Raw genomic sequence first — 22,044 nt, 5'->3', positions numbered from 1 at the left:
TAAACTTCTTACTGTCATGGCCAAAGTGTGACACTTAGGCTCTTCTCTCTCTCTCTCTCTCTCTCTCTCTCTCTCTCTCTCTCTCTCTCTCTCTCTCTCTTTTAAGCAATTGGGGTTAAGTGGCTTGCCCAGGGTCACACAGCTAGGAAGTGTCAATTGTTTTGTCTGAGGCTGGATTTGAATTCAGGTCCTCCTCAATAGGGCTGGTGCTCTATCCATTGTGCCACCTAACTGCCCCAACTCTTCTCTTCTTAATTGACTTGCAAAAATAGCATTCATTATGATATGGTTTTACATTAGATCCACATATTAGTTTATATGTTTTATTGCAGGATGGGTACTTCTCTGATGGTAATTTTTTACACTTAAAGCAGTCAACCTGATGTTGTGGTGCAGTATCTACATAGGGTGAGGCTGTGGTAGAGGCTGTGTGCAGGTGGGTCCACTGAAGGACCATGTTCAGACTCTGAGGCAGCAGCTGCATCCGCTCAGTGGCCTCCTGTCTGTTATTGTCACTCAGAAGGGGGAGGGAGAGAGAACAAAGCCTTTCTAAAATGGTAAAATATACTAGAGTTTGGACTCTGCAGTCATAGCCTTTGGGAATCCAGGCTTGCCTCCACACCATGAAGAGGCAATTACTATAGAATCCATTCTGAGTATAGAATTGAAGAAACTCTCATTTGGAAGAGACAAGAGAGGGTCAACCTGGTCTAATTTTCCTCTTTGTTGCTTGTACCCATTCTACACCTCAGACCAAGTAGAACAAATCTAACCCCTCTTTTCCAGAACATCTTTCAAATAAATGATGTCCTCATACCATATCCTCCCTAAAAAATCATTAATATCTTGAGTTCTTCCTGCACTGAAATGAGCATTCAAGAAGAGGGTAAACAGAAAAAGGGGAGTAGGTCCATGACATATGAGGATCAGTTGAAGGAATTGGACATGTTTAGCCTGGAGAAAAGAGGTGTCTGACACATTACAAAGCATTTAGTTAATGCTAGTTGACTTATGAACTGACTAACTCAGGGGATACATGATTGCTATCTTTAAGTATTTGAAGAGATGTTATATGAATGAAGAATGAGTCATTTTTTTTGGCCTCTGAGGGCAGAGCCAGGCTTAATGAGTGGAAGTTGCAAAAAAACAAATTTAGATTTGTTGTAAAGAAATACATACTAATAATTAGGAGAACTAAGCATGGTGGATAATGTGCTTGACTTGTAGTCAAGAAGACCTAGTTTAGATCCTGCCTTAGATGTTTACTAGCTTTATAATCCTGGGCAAATCTCTTGGGCTCAGTTTCTTCTTCTATAAAATGGGTATGATAATAGCACCAACTTCATAGACTTGTTGTGAGAATCAAATGAGACAAAATATGTAAACCTCTTTTCAAACTTCAAATTATTAAGTAAATGTTAGTTTGTTGTTGTTAAAAGGCCAATATTACCATGAAATCATGACATCTCTATTTTTTTATAAGTGAAAGATACCTGCTATTCTGCAATTGTTGAATTTGCTTTGTTGAAGAAAAAGAGCACTGATTGGTTGGTCTCCATAAAAATGTCAGACTATTATGTTCCAATTTGAGAAGTCAGAAATGGATAACAAAATCATTATGAAGAAAAGAGGAGAGAAGATAGAAGAGAGAAAAGATTAGAAAAATCACTGAAGATGAAGAGCCACTTCTGATGAGAAGAGAGAAGAACTTTACTCTGGGGAAGATAGAGTCAAACACCTGTACCCTCTAGTAGCTGTACTGTTTGGCACAAAAAGGCATTAATCATGAGACAGCCATTGTTTGCTACATGATTATAGCATTCAGCAAAGCTCTTTCATCAGGGAATCAAGACCGTGTATTTTATTATTTTCCTTATAGTGTAGTAGAAAGAGAAATTTGATTTAAAATCAGACGACCTGAGTTCAAATACTGTGTGCTATTTATTACCTGAGTGACCTTGACAAAATCAGTGTCTTTGAATCTTGGGATCCTCCCTGTCAAAGAATATGGAAGGGACTGGGCTAAATATTTGTTAAGTCTTTTCTAGCTCCAAATTCTATGTTCCTTTGCCTGCTGAAGAATTCATCCCATGGGCCAGAGTGCTGCTCAGAATATGAAACATTTTCACAAAATAGATTTCATGAGAAATTTGATCACTTAGGTAAGAACATCAAATGGAACTTTTTATTTCATTGTAACACTGAAGATACAATTTTGAACATAGTTCATGCTTGGGATTCTATTAAAGTCAAGTATTTGGGAGAATGTGCAGATTATAGCCTGGAATCATTAAACAAACAAATTCAATTTAATGAACATTTATTTAATGTCTACTGTTTCCAAGGTCCTGTGCTACACTGCAATGCAAAGCAGATGAGAGTGATTAGCACAAAATGTCTGTGAAGTTAGGCTGGAGAAAGACTGAGAAGGACCTTCAATGCCACATGGAGGCATTCATATTTTATCTTAGATGTAATAGACTAGAGAAACACTGAACAGGTGATTGACGTGGTCACATCTGTGCTTCAGGAAGATTACTTTGGCAAAGCACTGTGCAGAACAGTTTAGAGATGAAGAAGCACCCAGTAGGAGGCTAATGCAATACTGTAGGTGAGAAGTGGCAAGGACTTGAACTAAGATGGTGACTGTATAAATGAAGAGAAGCTGACCAGTGTGGGAAATGTAGTGGTTGAAAGTTTGATAAGATTTGTCACCTAATTGAATATGTGGGTGCTGAAGGAAAGAAGAGATTATTACAACACTAAGATTTGCAATTTGAGTGATTAGACTAACAGTTGTGCCTTCAATAGAAATAGAAAAGTTTGGGGAAAGATTTGGGTTGGTGAAGGTGGAAGAAGAAAACAAGTTTTGCTTTCTACATGTTTTGTTGAAATTATCTGTAGAATTCCCAGGTGGAGATGAGCAGCAGGTGGTTGGTGATGCAGATTGGAATTCAGGAATAGGTTTGGGATGGATATTGGGATTTACACATTGGGTTATATACATGGAGTCAACTGTATAGATGTCATAACTGAACTCCACTAGAAATGAATAGATCACCAAAATAAGGTGGAGAGTGAAAAGAGAAGAGTATTGGGGGACACCTATGTTTGGGGGAGGTGTAGAAGATGTATGATGATATAGCAGGGACCAACATGCAGTAGCAGAATTAATGCAGGATTTGGACTCAGAAGACCTGGATTTGAATCACAACTCCATTACTTGCTGTGTATGTGACCTTTGAGAAGTGACTTATCCTCTAAGAGTCTATGGTTCCTTGTGTGTAGAGCAAGGAGGTGGATTATATGATTTTTTGTTGTCTTTTGCAGCTGAAAATCTATGATCATAAAGATTACTGAGAAGGAAGTGTTAAAAAAAATAAGAAGGGCACCAGGAAAAAAGCAAAGTCATAGAAGCTGAGGAAGGAGACTACCAATCAACCAATACCTTAAGTATATATTGAGGGCTTATTGCGTGCTAACTCCTGGGAATACAAAGAAAGGCAAAACCACAAAGATAGCTCATGCAGTCTTGGAATTTGCATTGTAATGGGGGGATCTTATCCGAGAAAGAGGTGGTCAATAGCACCAAAAGCTTCAGAGAGGTTAAGATAGATGAAGACTAAAAACAAACAAATTTTGCAGTTGAGCAGTTAGTAAACTTGGACAGAACAGTTTCCTTTTAACAGAAGTGTTAGCTTCTATAGATAAAGAAATAAATATTCCAGTCAATATCCAATTGTTAATCCTTTTTAAAAATGCTGGCTACTCCTCACTTATTGAATATGCATAATTCAGGTGAGGTGGTTGGGATCTTATAAAGATGAGTTTGTAGCCCAGTGTTAGTGATGCAGAGATCATAAAACAATTATTTGAATGATGGTAATTACTTAAAGGACACTCATAGAAACAATGAAGAATATTTCCTGAAGATGAGAAAATAACTTGTGACAAAGCTACTCTCAGTCTTTGGTTTGCTATTTTAAAAAAACAGACATTAACTTGCTTTGAAGATGATACTTCACTTCATCTTTATGAAAAACACAACTATCTAAAAAGGAAATAGGAATTTAGGTCTTTTTTCAAAAAATAATTTTCAGGCAATTGCTGCGGCAATTATCCATTTAACCTCCCAGGTCATCTCCTTCTGTAAGTACATCTTTAGCAGGTTACAACAACTATTGTTTGCCATGATGACTTGAAGCCATGAAAAAAAGGTTGAATTATTTTCACCATACTTTGTGTTATAAAGCTGAGAAATGTGTAATGAAATATTTGGGAAATATTGCCAGTAAAAAAAAAATCACACCAAAGTGAATCCTTTAATGGGTTAACCTTTAGCTGTCCAGAATGGCTTATTCCCTAAGAACTCCACTAATACTTTATTACAGTGTGGATTGAGGTAGTTAGAGTGATGGAGAGGAATTTATTTTTCTTAGTAATGGCAGTTCTTGATTATTCATATCTTAATCTTTCATGTTCTCTTTCATCTTTTTCTACCAACTTTCAGCAAATTCATTAGCACACTTGAAGAAGAGGAAAAGAATACCTCTAGGGTAGAACAATTGAAAACTGAAATCTCTCTGTTTGCTAAGACTAGTGAAAGGGAAGAATGGATTTCTTCAGGGAATTTATTATGGATTCCAAGGAACCAGACTCTTGTGTCCCAGAGAGAAATTCCATGACTGTAATGAACAAACATACCTCCTTGTAATATATGGAATTTATAATGATATCTACACATAGACTGTTTGATGCCTTTCAATTTAAACCTTAAAAAATGCCCAACTCAAAATCAATTTTAAAGATAAAACCCCATTCAAATGTTCATACTTGAAATGTATTGAAAATGTGCTTCAGAAGATTTATTTGGTCACTCCAGTTTTTAGCTCTCTGAGTCTTAGTTTCCTTATCTGTAAAATGAAGAGAATGATACCTGAACTGCCTCCCTAAGAGGGTTGTTGTTAGGTAAGGCTGTAGTCAACATAATAGGTTATGTAAAATTGAGCTATGATTATTATTTTAGAAGTCACATAAGTCTAACTAAATTTCCTTTTTGGACTGGGTTGCTGGACTAGTAGATCTGGGCACATAGTGTGCCCAGATTTCAACAGGGTATTTGACAAAAAGTCACGCTATACTTATGGACAAGGTTGAGAAATTCGTTGTGTGTGTGTGTGTGTGTGTGTGTGTGTGTGTGTGTGTGTGTATACATATACAGATACAGAGAGAGAGAGAGAGAGAGAGAGAGAGAGAGAGAGAGAGAGAGAGAGAGAGAGAGAGAGAGAGAAATGGCTTTGGGATTGTATGTCTCTACTTCTTACTAAATGTGTGATTTGGAGCAAATCTTTTAACTTCTTTGGGTTTTTAACCCTGTCTGAAAAATTAAAGAAGTTTACTCTAAGGTCTCTTTCAGAACTAAATCTGTGCTCCAGTGATGAATTGTGGCTCCCAAACAGAACTATGAATGAGTCAATATAAGCACTCTTATGGGGTGCCTCAAAGGTCTTCCGTTGATTTGATGGTCAACTATTTTTAAAAAAAATTAGTTAAATACTATGTTTCTCAGTTTTGAAGATACTACAGAATTGGGAGAGGTAGCTAAAATGAGTAAACTCCTTGAAAGGAGAGATTGTTTCATTCTTTGTATTTGTAACCCCAGCACTTAGCACAGTGTCCAGTTACTAGATTATAGTACATTAGAGGTATATAATAAATGCTTGTTTATTGATTGATCTTAATTTACTGAAATCACTGATAAGAAATTTAATTTTATTGATATAAAATCCTATGTTTGTTTAAAAAAAATAAATTGTCCAAGTAGAGAGTTGGGGACATAGCCAACTCTTCACTTGGAAAACAAATACACACATACATATACATACATGCATATATACATACATGCATATATACATATACCTACATATATACATATACATATATATATATATATATATATGTGAGTTTTCATGGACTGAAAACTCAGTATTAGTTAGTTTTATGGTTGCATACCAGTTGCATGTTTATTTTTGTTTATTTATCTATCCATTTATTCATATATTTATTTGTCTGCTTGTTTATCCATTCAGTCACTGATCTGTTTGTTTGTTGTTAGTTATATGAGATCTAGAGCTTCATTACTAAAGTAGCTAGGACTCAGAGGTGGGAAATCTGTTGCCTTGGGGCTGCACATGGCCCTCTAGGTCTTCAAGTGAGACCCTTTGACTGAATCCAAACTTTACAGAACAAATCCCCTTAATAAAAGGACTTGTTCTGTAAAATTTGGACTCAGTCAAAAGACTGCACCCAAGGACCTCAAATGCCACAGGTGGCCTCGAGGATGTAGGTTCCCCACCCTTATACTGGTGCAGTGGCTAGAGCACTGGGCTTAGAATCAAGAAGACCCAAGTTCAAATCCAACCTCAAAAGCTTACTAGCTGTCTGACCCTGGGGAAGTCACTTAACCTCTATATAGCTTAGTTTACTCAACTGTAAAACAGGAGTAATAACAGCACAAAGCTTCTTGGATTTTGGTGAGGATCAAATGACATAATATTTGTAAGTTGCTTAGCACAGTGCCTGGCACATATTAGCACTTTCAAAGGAAAAAAAATGATGAATGGAAGTATATCCAAAGGAAGCTGAGCAGAATGTATGGGAATAAGAGACCATGACAAACAAGCATTGTTTGGAGGAAGTAGGCATGTGTGCTCAAAAGGGAAGACTGAAGGGAGATATGCCAGCTATCTCCAAGTAATTAAATGGCAGTATTATGGGTGAGGGGCTATAATTATACTGGTTTTATTTGACAACAGAGCATAGAACTAGAGACAGAGGGTGGAAGTTGCAGAGTCTGTCTTAGGCTCTTTGACAAATGATAAATTGGGGAGGGGGGAGGGAAACAAAACAAACCTTCCTTAGAGTTCTCCAAAAATAGGTTAGATTGCTTCATGAGGTTGTGGGTGTCCCATCTCCATAGGTCTTCAGACAGAGTCAATAATAAATATTGGTCAGAGGTGAAGATGTAGGAAAAAAGTGAATAGCTTTGGAATCTGAGTCACTGAATTCAAATTTGAATCTCCTACTTTCAACCTGTATGATTTGGGGAATAAATTCACTTAACTTCTCTGTTGTTCAGCCTTAGCATTTCCAAGATGAGAGGGTTGGATTCACACCTTTTAAGATAAGAAGGATTCTGCCTCCTTAACTGAAGAACCTGAGTGTTTTCCCAGATTCTCATGGAGAAAAAAAAAGGCTAGGAAGGGTAAGTAAAAGACAACATGGAATTCATTCATTTGTTTATTAAACATGAATGAATGATGAATCAATAGATATCACTGAATCCTAGAGCTGGAAGAGATTGTAAAATGTCATCTAGACCATGAGCTTGCCCGATGCATGAATTTCCTCTACAATTCTCCCAATAATTTGTCAGCATTCATCACTTCAGTAGTGATAGAGAACTCACTAATTCATGAGGTAACCAATTCTCTTTCTCTCCGCCCCAACCTCTCTCTTTTGTTGAGGCAACTGGGGCTAAGCGACTTGCTCAGAGTCACACAGCCAGTAAGTGTTATATGTCTGAGGCCAGATTTGAACTCAGGTCGTCCTGACTCCAGGGCCAGTGTTCTATCCAGTGTACCACCTAGCTGCCCCAACCCATTCTCTTTTGATAAACTTTCCTTACATTGATCCAAAAATGGCCTCTTTGTAACTTCAATTTATATTAATTTGGTTATATATGCAGAGTAGTAGATAGAGAGCTAGCTTCAATGTCAGGAAAACTTGGATTCAAGTGATGCCTTTTTCTAGATTTTGGGTTTTTGTCTCTAGACCAGTCACTTAATCTTCAGTGCTGTCAGCAACTCCCATAAATCACAGAAGAGTTGTTGGCCTGAATTGGTAGAGGGAGCCTCTTCAAGGAATTCTCATAAGTTTCATTAAATCACAGGTGCAGTCCCTATTAATTTTCTTGCCAAATACATATTTTTCTATGGGCACCACTGTGCCCCAATTCCCATAATCTCTGAGCTTCTGCGTCTGTACTCTTATTGAAGACTGTTGATTCCTGAAGGGGAATCTACCAGAAATCTCTGCTTCTGCATAGTGCTCATTTCTTAACTTTCATTAAGCATTTTACTAGGTGTGCTTTGCAAGGATGAGGGTGAGAATAAGGGTAATGATCTCTCTTTGCCCTGTAAACCATTTTCTACTACATCTCTTAGGCTATTTTTCCTTCAATGTAAACATTTTAATTACAACAACTACATTTTCTCTTTGATAGGCGCTTATGGAAAGAGGGTCACTATATTTGGAAGGCTAAAGCAGTGAAGTTCATGGTCTGGAAGGTATTGCCAAACCATCAGTGCTTCAAATATAGTCTTGGCAAAATACTTGTATATATGTCATCAGTGAATCAACCTAGCTAAATTTAAAGAAGCTTATCATCAAAGGGCTGACCCCTTCTGATGTTTATTTTTCTCTTGGCCAAGGTCAATCACTCCATACTCATACATGGAGGACAGCCTTGTCATTTGTGTTCAATAAGAGCATGGAATTAAAGCATTAAATAACTGGTTACGATGTGCTAACCGTTATGCTAAGTGCTGGAGATACAAATACAGAAGTAAAACAGTCTCTGTTCTCAAGGGCCTTACAGTCTCTTAAAATTTTTTTTTCAATTAATAATCATTTATTTTCCCAGCCCTAATAGAAAAGAGAAAAAGAAAACCCTTATAACAAATATGAATAGAAAACAAACAAATTCCTACTTTGGCCATATATGGTACACAAATAGAATATTACAGTGCTGGAAGAAATGACAAAATGATTGGTTTTAGGTAAACCTAGAGACATCTGTATAAACAGATGCAAAGGAAGGTGAGCAGACAGGAGAACAATTTATACAACAACAGCAGCATTTTAAGATACAACTTTGAAGGATTTAAGAATTCTGTTCGGAAGCATATATTCTAATGGGCAAGGGAACATATATAAGGGAGTGGTGACTAAGGAAAAGTCTCTTTGGTCTGGGCAATAATGGGAGTTGTGAGTGGTGACAGGAAAGTTGATTGACACTCCATTTTCAAAAGAAAAAAACACTGGCAGCATTGATTTCATTACTGCTTCTAGAGCAAGAGGTGAAATTTGTAAGGCAAAACATACATGCTATCATATTTGACCCTCACAGTACTCCATTTGAGCTAGGTGCTGTCATTACCCCCATTTTACGGAAGTGGAAGCTGAAGTTCAGAGTTCAGATGATTTGCCCATGGACATACCTCTAGTAAGTACCTGAGGCAAGATTTGAATTCAAGTCTTTTTGTCTCCAAATCCAATGTTCTGACCACAGCACTACATTGCTACCTGTATGTGAATTTGTATTGACTCACCAACTCATTCTCCACCACTTTTGAGGGCTCAGTCATTAATGGTAGACTGAAGAATCAGAACAGTGATAGAATCATACATCTTTTAAATCATATATGTACTTGAATCATTGCAGTATTTCCTTATTTTTAAACGTCATTTGAATAGGGACAGAGCTTTTACAATTGGCAAAGGAAGCATCATTTGTGAAGTTATTTAGACTAAATTGGCATATTCACTGTACTAATATAGTTAAAATCAATGCCTGGATATCAAGCTGACATGCCAGCTCTTCTCACAAATGACATTCAATTTCTCACCTCCATGCCTTTAAACAGTCATCCTCTATGTCTGACAAGCATTCCCTTTTCCCTTCTGACTCATGGACTCCTTAAATTTCTGCAGTGCACAACTCGAGTGCTGCCTCCCACATGAGGTCCATCCTCATCCCCAGTTATTAGCACTTCCTCCCTCTTAAAACTATATTTATTATATATCACATAAAATTTCCTTATCTCTTCATTTTTTAAAAAAATTTCTCCACTTCTCCCAATACAACATTTTCTCCATAAAGGAAGGGAGGTTTTTTTTCCCCCTTGGAATCCATAGTGCCTTACACATAGTAGATGCTTAAAAATATATTTGTTGAATGGAATTTTAATATAATTATTCAGCAAAACAGACTCATAACTCTTGAATCTTTTGGACAGGTGCTTTAGAATTGCACATCATATAATGTGAAGCTGCTATGACTTCCTGTTCTGGGTTCCATATCTCTCTGTTTAGTAAACAAACACTTGCAGTTAAGAAATGTTAATTAAGCACCTGCTGTATGCCAGGCATTGTGCTAATTATCAGACTTCGGGGGGAAAAAACCCAGCAATCTCTTGTTGGTGAAATGCTGTTTCAGATACCTAGAAACAGAGCCCCCATCCCTTATTTCAAGCAGATCTCATGGCATCACTGTTTCTGAAACAAGGGATCCTTCCTTGTTCCATTTCATTGGGCTATCTTCCTTTGTGACTTGAGCAATCTACAAATCCTCCCAGCACCCCTGAGGACCTGCCTTGTTGCCACCCCATCGCTTGACATATTTCTGTGCTGCTGAGCTGACTGCTGGATGGGAACTTGATATGCAGGTCAGGAATGCTTCCCAGCATGGGTATCACAGTGTTGATCAGAGAAGAAGGGGCAGGAGGAGGGGAAGCCTGAGAAGCCAGTGCAGTGGCAAAGTCATATTGGAAGATGTAATTAATTTGTAGCTGAAGAGATGGAGTTATCCTTAGAATATTTTGCTTTAAGTATGTGCCTGGTCAGGATTCACAAGTAGTCACAGAACAGGAAGACTGGGGAGAATGGATGGGGTGTTTGTCAGTAAAGAATAGCATTAATAAAATGGGATTCTTAGGATTCCCTTAATAAACAGGGTACTTCTGTGAGAAAGAACTTAGAAGGGGGACAATTTATGACAGTGAAGACCTACAGTAAGAATCTTCTGCTGGCTCTTTTTGTGGTGGCAAAGAATTGGCAATTGAGAAGATGCCCATCAATTGGGGAATGGCTGAACAAGTTGTGGTATGTGAATGTAGTAGAATGCTATCGTGCTACAAGAAATGATGAGCAGGTGGACTTCAGAAAAAACCTGGAAAGACTTGTATGATCTGATGCTGAGCAAAGTGAGCAGAACCAGGAGAACATCATACACAATAACAACCACGTTGTGTGATGACTAATATTGATAAACTTAACCCTTCCCAGCAATGCAAGCATCTAAGACATCTCCAGGCCTTGAGATGGAAAATGCTATCCATATCTGAAGAACGAACTATGGAGTTTGAATGCTGGATCTATCCAAGCACACTATTTGATCTTTTTTTTCTTCTGTTGAGTTTTGTTTCCTCTTTCTGGTGGTTCCTCCTATTGGTTTTAATTCTTACTTACAACATCACTAATGTAAAAATATGTTTAATAGGAATGTATATGTACAGCCTATATCAGATTGTGTGCCATCTGTGGAAGGGTGTTGGGGAGGGAGAGGGAGAAAAATTTAAAACTCAAAAGCTTATGGAAGTGATTGTTGATAATTCAAAATAAATTAATTAAAAAAAGAATCTGCTGCTGGCTGTGTCTCTTTCCCCCCAGCAATCTCAGACAATTGAAGAGCACAAGGTATGACAAGGGTAGTGAGCATGGAGAGAGGGGGAAGAAGGGGGGCTTAATCATATCCAGAGCTGATTGTTGAATATTTGGGGGGAGTATTTACACCTTAGAAACCAGCAAATGCTAAAACCAATTCTTGATTTATGTTTGGTTGATGGTCTAGATAGACTTAAGAAAATGATGATGAAAAATGGTAAGAATGGAAATTAAATAAAAACAGTTTCCTGAATATATTCCCAATGAGCTGATAGTTAAACATTTGCCAGCAACCCCTGGCTATAAGGTAAAGCTTTGAGATCAACCGGTAATAATAATAATAGCTAACTTGTATGTAGCATTTACCATGTTCCAGCCACTGTGCTAAGCTCTTTACAATTATTATCCCATTTAATACTCACAAAAACTGTAAGAGGTATGTGCTATTATTATCTTCACTTACAAATGAGGAAACTGAGACAGACAGAAATGAAATTACTTGTCCAGAGTCACATAGTTAGTAAGTGTCTGAGGCAAGATTTGAACTCAGGTCTTTCTGATTTAAGGCCCAGCTCTCTATCTACTATACCACTAAGCTGCACCTAGTAGACTCTGTTGTGCTGTTTAGTGATCCCTGACTTACAGAATCAGATCCATGTTCCTCTGAGAGAAAGTCCAACAGGTCAATGATATGCATAACAGTGTTAAGAAGGTACTCTAAATAGCTGTGATTTCATAATTAAAATTTAATTAAACGTAACAAAAATTTATTAGGACTCTACTATATGAAAGGTATTATGCTAGGCATTGTAGAGAAAAAGATAAAAGTTAAAATAGCCCCTCCTTGCCCTCAAAGAATTCATTTTCTCTGGGGGAAGACATGTACCTAGGTAGTGAATATATTTTAAAAAAGGAAAGATAGTTGATATAATATAAAAGTGGGCCCTAATAACTGGGCAGTATCAGGTAGGAGTTGATTCTAGAAGGCAGATGAGTGTTCCAAGAGAAGATGGTGAGCAAGGAAGATACTGGAAGTACCAGGACCCATTTGGGCAAATACACCAAATCAGAAGAGAGAATGATATGTATGGGAACAGCATGTAGTCCATTTTGGCTGGAATGTACAGTGCATTAGAGGGCTTAATAAAAAATCAGCCTGGAAAGATAAGTTGGAGCCAAATTGTGATAGACTTTAAATTCTAATATGAAATTATCACATATTAGGAGAGTCAACTATTCAATACCTAGGGTATAGCTGGAGGACATGCTTGAATTATATGACTTGAGAACAAGGTCATGCCAGTCTAGAGGGAACAGATCTCTCCAGTCCCCTCCCCTACTTTCCTCCTTTTAGAACTCAATAACCTTTTCCCCATTTCCCAATGACTGAAATAGGGAGTGATGATACTACAGCCCAGGTATGTGAAGTTTGGATTCAAATAAAGGGCCACACTTGAGGACCTAGAGGGACACATGTGGAGTTGAAGCCACAGGTTTCCCACTCCTGACTTAGAAGGTAATGGATAGGCAACCCATAACTATAGAACTATGAGGTGGAAATGGAGTGAAAGATATCATCAGAGAAATATGTGATCAAAAAGAAGATGGTGCTCATGGTGTGAAAGTGAGGGATAACCATTGCATGGTCTATATAATCCATTGGTATCTTCAAAATGTCACAAGAAAGTGAGGAAGGTCCTCAGTATGGTTCTTGCATGGTTATGTATTTTGGGAATGGTAACATCAAAAAGTAGATGGAACTGGTGTTCCGGGTGAATGGCTTGATGGCTCAGTGGCTACGGGTGATATATTTATAAGATTTCAGGGAGAGAGAAGGCAGTAGGCAGAAATCTCAAACTCTTATTTGCTCCCACTGTCATTCACATTCACACTTGGCCTCAAGGCCACAGGTTCCCCACCCCTGCTCTAAGTAATACTCAATTTTAATGCTTCAGATACTTTAATTTTCCTTGACTCAAGCCAACACCACAAGTAGAATGTTGTATTCTTACCACTCTACATGTAGCTTACTGTCACTGTTATGTTGAACTTTCGTTTCAGGGATTAGTTTGGGTCTTTAATGAGGCTCCAAATTTTCCTATGAGTAACCTAGCCAACTATATCAATAGTAGATGTTTCCTTCTGTGTAGGGGAAAGCACACCTAGAAAAATCCATGTCCTCTAATAAATAATATTTGAATATATTTTAACATATTAATTAGCAATGGAATATTAAAATGCTATAAAATGATAAATATAAAGAAAAATAGCATGGTGACTACATTGATGGCCAGCCTTAGATTAAGACCTGGGTTCAAGTACTGCCTTTGACTCATAAGTGCTGAGTAAAATACCTGGCATATAGTGGGCACTTAATAAATGATTTTTGACACACTGGCTAATTAACCATGTATAGAGTTGTTTAAGCTCTCAGTGCCCCAAGGAAGCTTCTAATTTTCAAAATTATTGAAGAGTTGCCTGACTTCCATCAGAGGAATTAATTTCTGGGCTAGAGATTACCTATACTGACTCAGGGGGAGAAGTACATTAAACAAAAATATAGAAACATCTGCATGAGGTGATTTAAATGAAGGTCATATACATTGAGGCCAAAGTATATGAAAGGAATTTAGATCACAAATAAAGATAGAAGTGAAGGAGATTAAAATAAATTTTTAAAGAGATACAGAACAAAGTAAATTTGGTGAACTTTGTTAATTTGTCAAATTATATTTTGCTAAAATAGGTAGTGTGCCATGTTTATATTTTTGCATGTGATATTAATCTTAATTTAGTAAGTGTATTTGATTGTTTTTTTGATGATCATTAAGTTTATAACACAACATAATTAAAAGCATAGTTGCCCTGATCAGATCTTTTTTAATGTCCTCACTTAAATAAATATTTATGAAGTTCTCCCTTCAAAAAGCTGACATTCTACAATTCTATTGCCTGATGGTTCTGCTGCATCAAGCTAAATGTACTTCTTGGTGTGCAGAATCAGATATAAGTAAGCAGTTGTTTCATGATATTCATTCCGAGCACTTGGTACACATAGGCCTTTTGTTTCAGTCAAAAAGTGGAGGAAGTCAACAAAAGGAACTGAGGTTCTGGCCAATGAGGACTAATGAGTTGATGAAATAGAAATAATGGGAGAATTTACAGGAATTGATCACTATCATGGTTGGCAGTGGCTAGATAAGGAGGATGATGGAAAGGGCAGTGGAGGAAACCATGCAGAGCCTGATCTGTGGGTCATAATACCCTAGATTTTGGTTGGGAAAATTAAAAATAATTAAGAGAAAGATTTGGTAGGAGTCTATGGCCCCAAATGCTACACAGAGTCAACCTAAGTGGGGATGAGAAGCTCTCAAGAATGATTTTTTTTGTATGGAACCAATTTTGAATAGATTTTTCTATTCCAGGATAATAAATGCATTTTCACTTGTTTCCAGCCCTGATGAAATACAATTTTATTTGTTTATCTCCCTCTGAAAAATTCAAGTATTCACACTGGTGACATCTCAAATGATTACAAAAGGGAAAAAAGCTGGAAAGACAAGTTAATTTGTCCTAAAGTCCAGATATATGCCCAGGCTATAGATGCCCCAAAAGGAGGCTGACCAATGTTGATTTTAAAATACATACCCAGAAAACAAAAGCAAGGACAGCTGAGTATGAATACAAAAGATCTCAAATGATATGTCAGGAATACAAAAATTCTGAATGGCCAAGCTTGCAGTGAATGCTAAGGAAACAAAAACAGAAGTTTACAAAAAGCTTAAATAAATATTTTGGGAATGGGAATATCAAACAGCAGATGGAACGACTGTTCTGAGTAAATGGCTCAAAAGATAGAGGTAATATATTTGTAAGAGTTAGGAGAAAGAGAAGAGGATGGGCAGAAACCTCAAATTTTTATTTGTTCCCATTTTTCTACCTTTCCCATGGAGAATAAACTTTGCGTTCTGAACACAACAAAAATGGTTAAAGAGGAATTGAAATCCATGGTAAGAGAGGAGATTCTACAAGAGAAGCATTGAGCTGCCTTCAGGGAGTTGAAGTCACCACTATCAAAACAACTGCATCCCAGGTTACCCAAAGAAATGGCTAGAGTGACTGCTGAGCCAATGTACATGAGATCTGCCAGATCTTGGGAGAATGGGAAGGTGAAGATGATGGGACACAGATAAATGGACTGATCTTCAAAAAAGAGAAAAATGATCTTGCTAAACTAAAGCATCATCTCAGATTCAAATTACAAGTTTGTTTTAAGTTTATAACAAGCAACTATTTGTCTAACTACACTATCCTCATCTATGTTTCTCTTGTGAAACTTTTGTCAGAACAAAGGGACAAAAGACTACTGTGTATCCATTATGTACCATTACTCTTAATGATATAACACACGTAAAACCATGTAGAAAATTTAAAATATTGTACAAATGTCAACTACTGTTGTTGCTTTTGTTGTTTACTAGTATGGTACATGCTCTGGAGCTACTCTCTCAACTCCCAATCCCACTGGCAACTCAAGTCTATTGAGGGCAGCCACCACATTTCTCCTCATGGTTTTACGACTAACTGAGGGAAAGGGATTTTTTTCCCTAAATCTAAAGCTCATGACCTCCAACTTGTGGCCTCCACCCGTGATTATCTATCTGTTTATATCAATTAGTCAGGCAGAGAATTAACATTTAGAAAGAGATATTTATTCTGCTAATATAGTTGATAAAAATATCTTTCTTTCCAATGTTTTGTGACACACTTTTCTACTAGTATCTATGGAGTCCAGGAAAGAGGGGCCTCAAGCTAAGATAGTAAATAAATCCAAGCAGGTAATCCACAGCACCTGAAAGTTGTTTTTAATTTTTGTTGTTGTTCCTCAAGATATGACCCTTTGGTATGGTGCAGCTTTTCAGCTAGGCTCACAGTGGTCTTAAATCTTTCTTTCGTCATTGTGTTCAGTCTGTCCTTCCCTCCTGAAGCAGACACTGTCAATCAGAGGACATTACTAGTATGACAATAAAAAAGTACAAATTCTAGTCCTCTTAAGCTCATAAGGTCCTCTTCTGGCAAAAGACAGTGAGACCAAGATCTCTTTTCTTCCCATCAAAGTCCTTCATAATAAGGGCTTGGCTCAAAACTCCCTGTATTCTGGCAGGTGCTCAAATCCTCAATTCTCTTTTTTTAATTTTCAAATTAATTTATTAATTTTTAGTTTTCAGTGTTAACTTCCAGAAGCTTTTGAGTTTAAAATTTTCTCTGACTCCCTAGCCTTCCTCTTCACCAAGACAGCATGCGATTTGATATAGACTCTACATACACATTCTTACTAAACATATTTCCACATTAGTCATGTTGTAAAGATGAATTAGAATGAGAAAGAAGAAACAAAATTTAAAAAAGATAAAAGAAAGAGAAAGAGCAAATAATATTCTTCAAATTGCATTTACATTCCATAGTTCTTTCTCTGGATGTGGATAGCATTTTCCACCAAGAGTCTTTTGGAGTCTTAGATCCTTGCATTGCTAAAAAGAGCTAAGTCTATCAAAGTCAGTCATCACAAAATGTGGCTGTTACTGTGTACAGAGTTCCCCAGGTTCTGTTCACTTCACTCAGCATCAGTTCATGTAACTCTCTCCAGGTTTTTCTAAAATCCACCTGTTCATCCTTTCTTATAGCACAATAGTATTCCATTCAATTTGTATACCACAGCTTGTTCAGTCATTTCCCAGTGGAGGGGCATTCCTTCAATTTCCAGTTCTTGGCCATCACAAAAAAAGAACTGCTATAAATATTTTTGCACACATGGGTCCTTTTTCCATTTTTATGATCTCTTTGAGATACAGTCCTAGAAAGGGTATTGCTGGGTCAAAGGGTGTGCACATTTTAATAGTTCTTTGGGCATAGATCCAAATGGCTCTCCAGAATGGTTGGCTCAGTTCACAATTCCACCAACAATACATTAGTATTCCAATTTTCCCGCATCTCCAGTATTTGTAATTTTACTCTTTTGTCATGTTAGCCAATCTGATGGGTGTGATGTAGTACCTAAGGGTTGCTTTGATTTTCATTTCTCTAATCAATAGTGATTTAGGGCATTTTTTCACATGCCTATAGATAGCTTTAATTTCTTCATCTGAAAACTACTTATTCATATCATTTGACCATTTATCAATTGGGGAATGACTTGTATTCTTATAAATTTGGCTCAGTTCTCTGCATATTTTAGAAAAGAACCTTTTAAGAGTCACTGGTTAAAAAATTATTTCCCAATTTTCTGCTTTCCTCCTAATTTTGGTTGCATTGGCTTTGTTTGTGCAAAAACATTTCAATATGATACAATCAAAATTATCCATTTTGCATTTCGTAATGTTCTCTATCTCTTGTTTGGCCATAAATTCTTCTGCTCTCCATAAATCTGACAGGTAAACTATTCCTTGCTCTCCCAGTTTTCTTACAGTATCAGCCTTTATATCAAAATCATGTACCCATTTTGACTTAATTTTGATATATAGGTATAAGATGTTGGTCTATGCCCAGTTTCTGCCATAACATTTTCCAGTTTTCTCAGTAGTTTTTGTCAAATAATGTGTTCTTATCCCAGCAGCTGGGGTCTTAGGGTTTATCAAACAGTAGATTACTATAATCATTGACTACTGTGTCTTGTGTACCTAATCTATTTCACTGATCCACAATTCTGTTTCTTAGCCAGTACCAAATAGTTTTGATTATTGCTACTTTATAATACAATTTCAGATCTGGTATAGCTAGGCCACCTTCCCTACCATTTCCTTTCATTAATTCCCTTGATATTCTGGAACTTTTGTTCTTCCAGATGAATTTTGATATTGTTTTTTCTAGCTGTATAGAATAATTTTTGGTAGTTTGATTGGTATGACATTGAATAAGTAAATTAACTTAGGTAGAATTGTCATTTTTATTATATTAACTTGGCCTACCCATGAGCAACTGATGTTTTTCCAATTATTTAGATCTGACTTTATTTGTGTGAAAAGTGTTTTGTAATTGTGTTCATAAAGTTCCTGGGTTTGTTTTGGCAGATAGACTCCCAAATACTTAATTATGTCTACAAGTAACTTTAAACAGAATTTCTCTTTCTAACTCTTACTGTTGGGATTTATTAGTAATATATAGAAATGCTGAGGATTTATTTGGGTTTTATATCTTGCAACTTTGCTAAAATTGTTTCTTATTTCCAAACTGTTTTTCACTTCATTCTCTAGGATTCTCTAATTATATCATCATATCATTTGCAAAGAGTGTCAAATCCTCAATTCTTAATTAGCTTTCTGGTATTGTACAAATTCCATAGACCATGACCAAGTTTTTTAAACAATTTTGAACAAATTTCCTGCACAAAATCACTCCAGTTCACCCAATGGCTTTCAAGACCATCTAAATTGGTCAATGACTTTTTCTCATGGTCTAAAGCCTATGATTGATCTTTTAAATGGAGATATGTCCTCACCTGAAAAATATATCAGGGTATAGAATCTTGTCAATTACTTTAAATGGGCATTGGGATTATTTACTTGATTTACTCAAAGCCATCCTCTCTCTTACCCATTACCTCCAGTATCAATGATAAATCCTCTTTTTGGGTTTTAATGTCCCTTATAACCTATTGGCCTCCTATCTTTCCAGTCCTCTTATACTTTACTCTCCTCCACATATTCTGCAATCTAGCAACAGCACTGACATCCTCATCGTTCCTTGAATAAGATATTCCATCTCACGATTTCCTGCATTTTCATTGGCTGTCCCCTATGCCTAGAATGTTCTTCTTTACCTCTGCTCTTGGCTTTCCTGGATTTCCTTTAAGTCTTAATTAAAAATCTCACCCTCTGCAAAACATCTTTTCTTATCCATATTAATGCTAGTGACTTCTCTCTGATGTTACATTCCATTAATCCTGCACTTATTTTGTCTGTGTATAGTTGTTTGCATGCCTTCTCCCCTCAAATTCTGTGAACTTTGTAAGGACAGGGTCTGTTCTGAGCTTTCCTTGAATTCCTAGAACTTAGCACTGTGACTGGCACAAAGTAAGTACAGCATAAATGCATGTTGACTTGCTGGTTAACTGTACTATGGTCCCTTCAACTCTACAGTTTGATAGTGAATTTGTAGCTGACTTAAGAAATCATTGGATTATAGATTTAGAACTAAAAGAGACAACTGATAACATTGAATGAAATCTTCTCATATTACACTTGAGGAAACTGAAGCACAGAGAGGTCATGTCATTTGCTTGGGTTCACAGTGTTTGTAAATGACTGAGGTAGGATTTGAACTCAGATTGTTCTCACTCCAAGTCCAGCACACTATCTACTATTCTCTGCTCTCTCAAGAGAATCCCCTCAGAATGGAGCTTGAATCTACAGAACCAAGGTGGGTATGGGAAAATAGAATAGATACAGATGTTAAATGAGTAACTTAAGGAGAGCATGGCATTGAGAATCCTTTAAGACTGAAATATGAGGCAGCTAAGTGGTATAGCGGTTAGAGCACCAGCTCTGAAGTCAGAGAACCTGAGGTCAAATCCTGCTTGAGACACTTACTAGCTATGTGACCTGGTTAAATCACTTAACCCTGATTGCCTTCCCAAAAAAATTAAAAAAGAAAAAAGAAGACTGAATTGTCTTATCTTTCTTTAAAAAATACACAGGATTCAAACATAGATATCTAGTCATAGCAATAACAAAAACAATAGCATTTATTAAGCACCTATTCTATGCCAGACACTGTGGTAAGTAATTTACAAATACTGTTTCATTTAATTCTCACAAGAACCCTGGGAGATAAATGATATTATTATCCTTGTTTTACATTTGAGGAAACTGAGGAAAACAGAGGTTAAGAGACTTGTCCAAGGTCACATAGGTAGTAAGTGTCTCAGTCAGGATTTGAACTCAAGAATTCCTCATGCCAAGCCCAGTTCTAGCATTGATCTTGATTAAGCTAGGAAAAAAATGAAACAAAATAACAACAACAAAAAAATCAACCATACCTGCATAACTTTGAAACTTAAGGGTGAATGTTAAGGGTGTTAGTTGAGAGTTAAGGGTGAATCTATTAAATTCTTTTTCTAACACATAGTCTTTATATTCTCATTTAAAAAGTATTCCTTGCCCCCTATCCTAGTCAGGTCACTGCAAGTAATCTAGGGTAGAACAAATTTAGATGCTGGATCATTGGTGAAGGAACAAACTGATCCACTTAATTCTCCATGCCATGATTTAGGCCTAGCAGAGGAGAGAAACAATTTAGCTTATGTTCTGTACTTACCTATCTGTCTCATTTCTTAATCACAATGAAAAGCATGATTAATCTGTCACAGAGAAGACTTCTAAATAACCATAATTGGGCCAATGTATTTCACTGTCACTTCTACCAGGAGAGAGACATTATTTCTCTTAGAAGTAGAAAATTCAAGATTTAGAAACAATCTTAGACATTGCCTAGTACAGCCCCCTCATTTGGAGACAAGGCATTGTAATTGGAAAGAACACTGAAGTTGAAGATGTTGGACTTGGGTTTGTCTCCTAGCCTGAATACTTAACCCTCTCTGTGCCCTCGGGAAAGGAATTTGATTTCTCTGTGCATTAATTTCCTCATCTGTAAAATTGGGATAATACTTGTATTTCCTTCTGCATAGGATTATTTTAGAGAAAGTGATTAAGAGCAGCAGATTAAATCCTAGCCCTGTGGTTTTCTCTCTCTGGGACTAGAAGGAAGACAGTTCATCTCCCTAGCCCTCAGTCTCTTAATTTTTAAAATATGGATCTCACGCTAGGTGACCTCTGAGGTTCCTTAAAGATTTAAATTCTATGAAAGAATTCTATAAAATCATAAAGTTCTGTGGAAATATGTATTTTTTATTTTTCTGTTGTTTTAAAGTATTTCCAACTCTTTATGACCCCATTTGAGGGTTTTTCTTCACAGAGATATTGAAGTGGTTTGTCATTTCTTCCTCCAGTTCATTTTGCAGATGAAGAAACTGAGACAAACAAGGTTACTTGCCCAGAGTCAAATAGCTAGTAAGTATCTGAGGCCAGATCTGAACTCAGGAAGATGAGTCTTCCTGATTCCAGGCCCAACATACATTACACTGTGCCAACTAGCCGCAAATTATTTTACAAAGAAGGTAACTTAAAACCAGAGAGATAATATGAGTTGCTCACAGTACACAGCCTGTCAGTGGCATAGCTGGAACCAGAATTCAGCTTTATGTATGCATGTATGTATGTGTATGTTTGTATGTTGGCATATTTTATGCACACACACACACACATATATTATATATATATATGTTCACATCTATCTGCTAGCTATATTGTCTTTCATCTTAATATATATATTAATATATAATATATAATATATAATATATAAATATAATATATAATATATAATATATAATATATAATATATAATATATAATATATAATATATAATATATAATATATAATATATAATATATAATATATAATATTAATTATTTGGTATTTATGAGCT

At 36.6% G+C, this 22,044-nt stretch overlaps 1 protein-coding gene across 1 annotated transcript in view; it reads right to left on the bottom strand.

The window, feature by feature from the left end:
• The window catches only part of TYR (tyrosinase), a 167,037-nt gene that overhangs the window by 81,912 nt on the left and 63,081 nt on the right, over positions 1-22,044 (bottom strand). The window lies entirely within an intron of this gene.

This window comes from Phascolarctos cinereus, unplaced genomic scaffold (genome assembly GCF_003287225.1).
Source record: "Phascolarctos cinereus isolate Bilbo 61053 unplaced genomic scaffold, phaCin_HiC Scaffold_726;HRSCAF=1367, whole genome shotgun sequence".
Classification (NCBI taxonomy): Eukaryota; Metazoa; Chordata; class Mammalia; order Diprotodontia; family Phascolarctidae; genus Phascolarctos; species Phascolarctos cinereus.
Note: the sequence above shows the minus strand (reverse complement) of the source record. Positions and strands in the feature narration are given on the sequence as shown.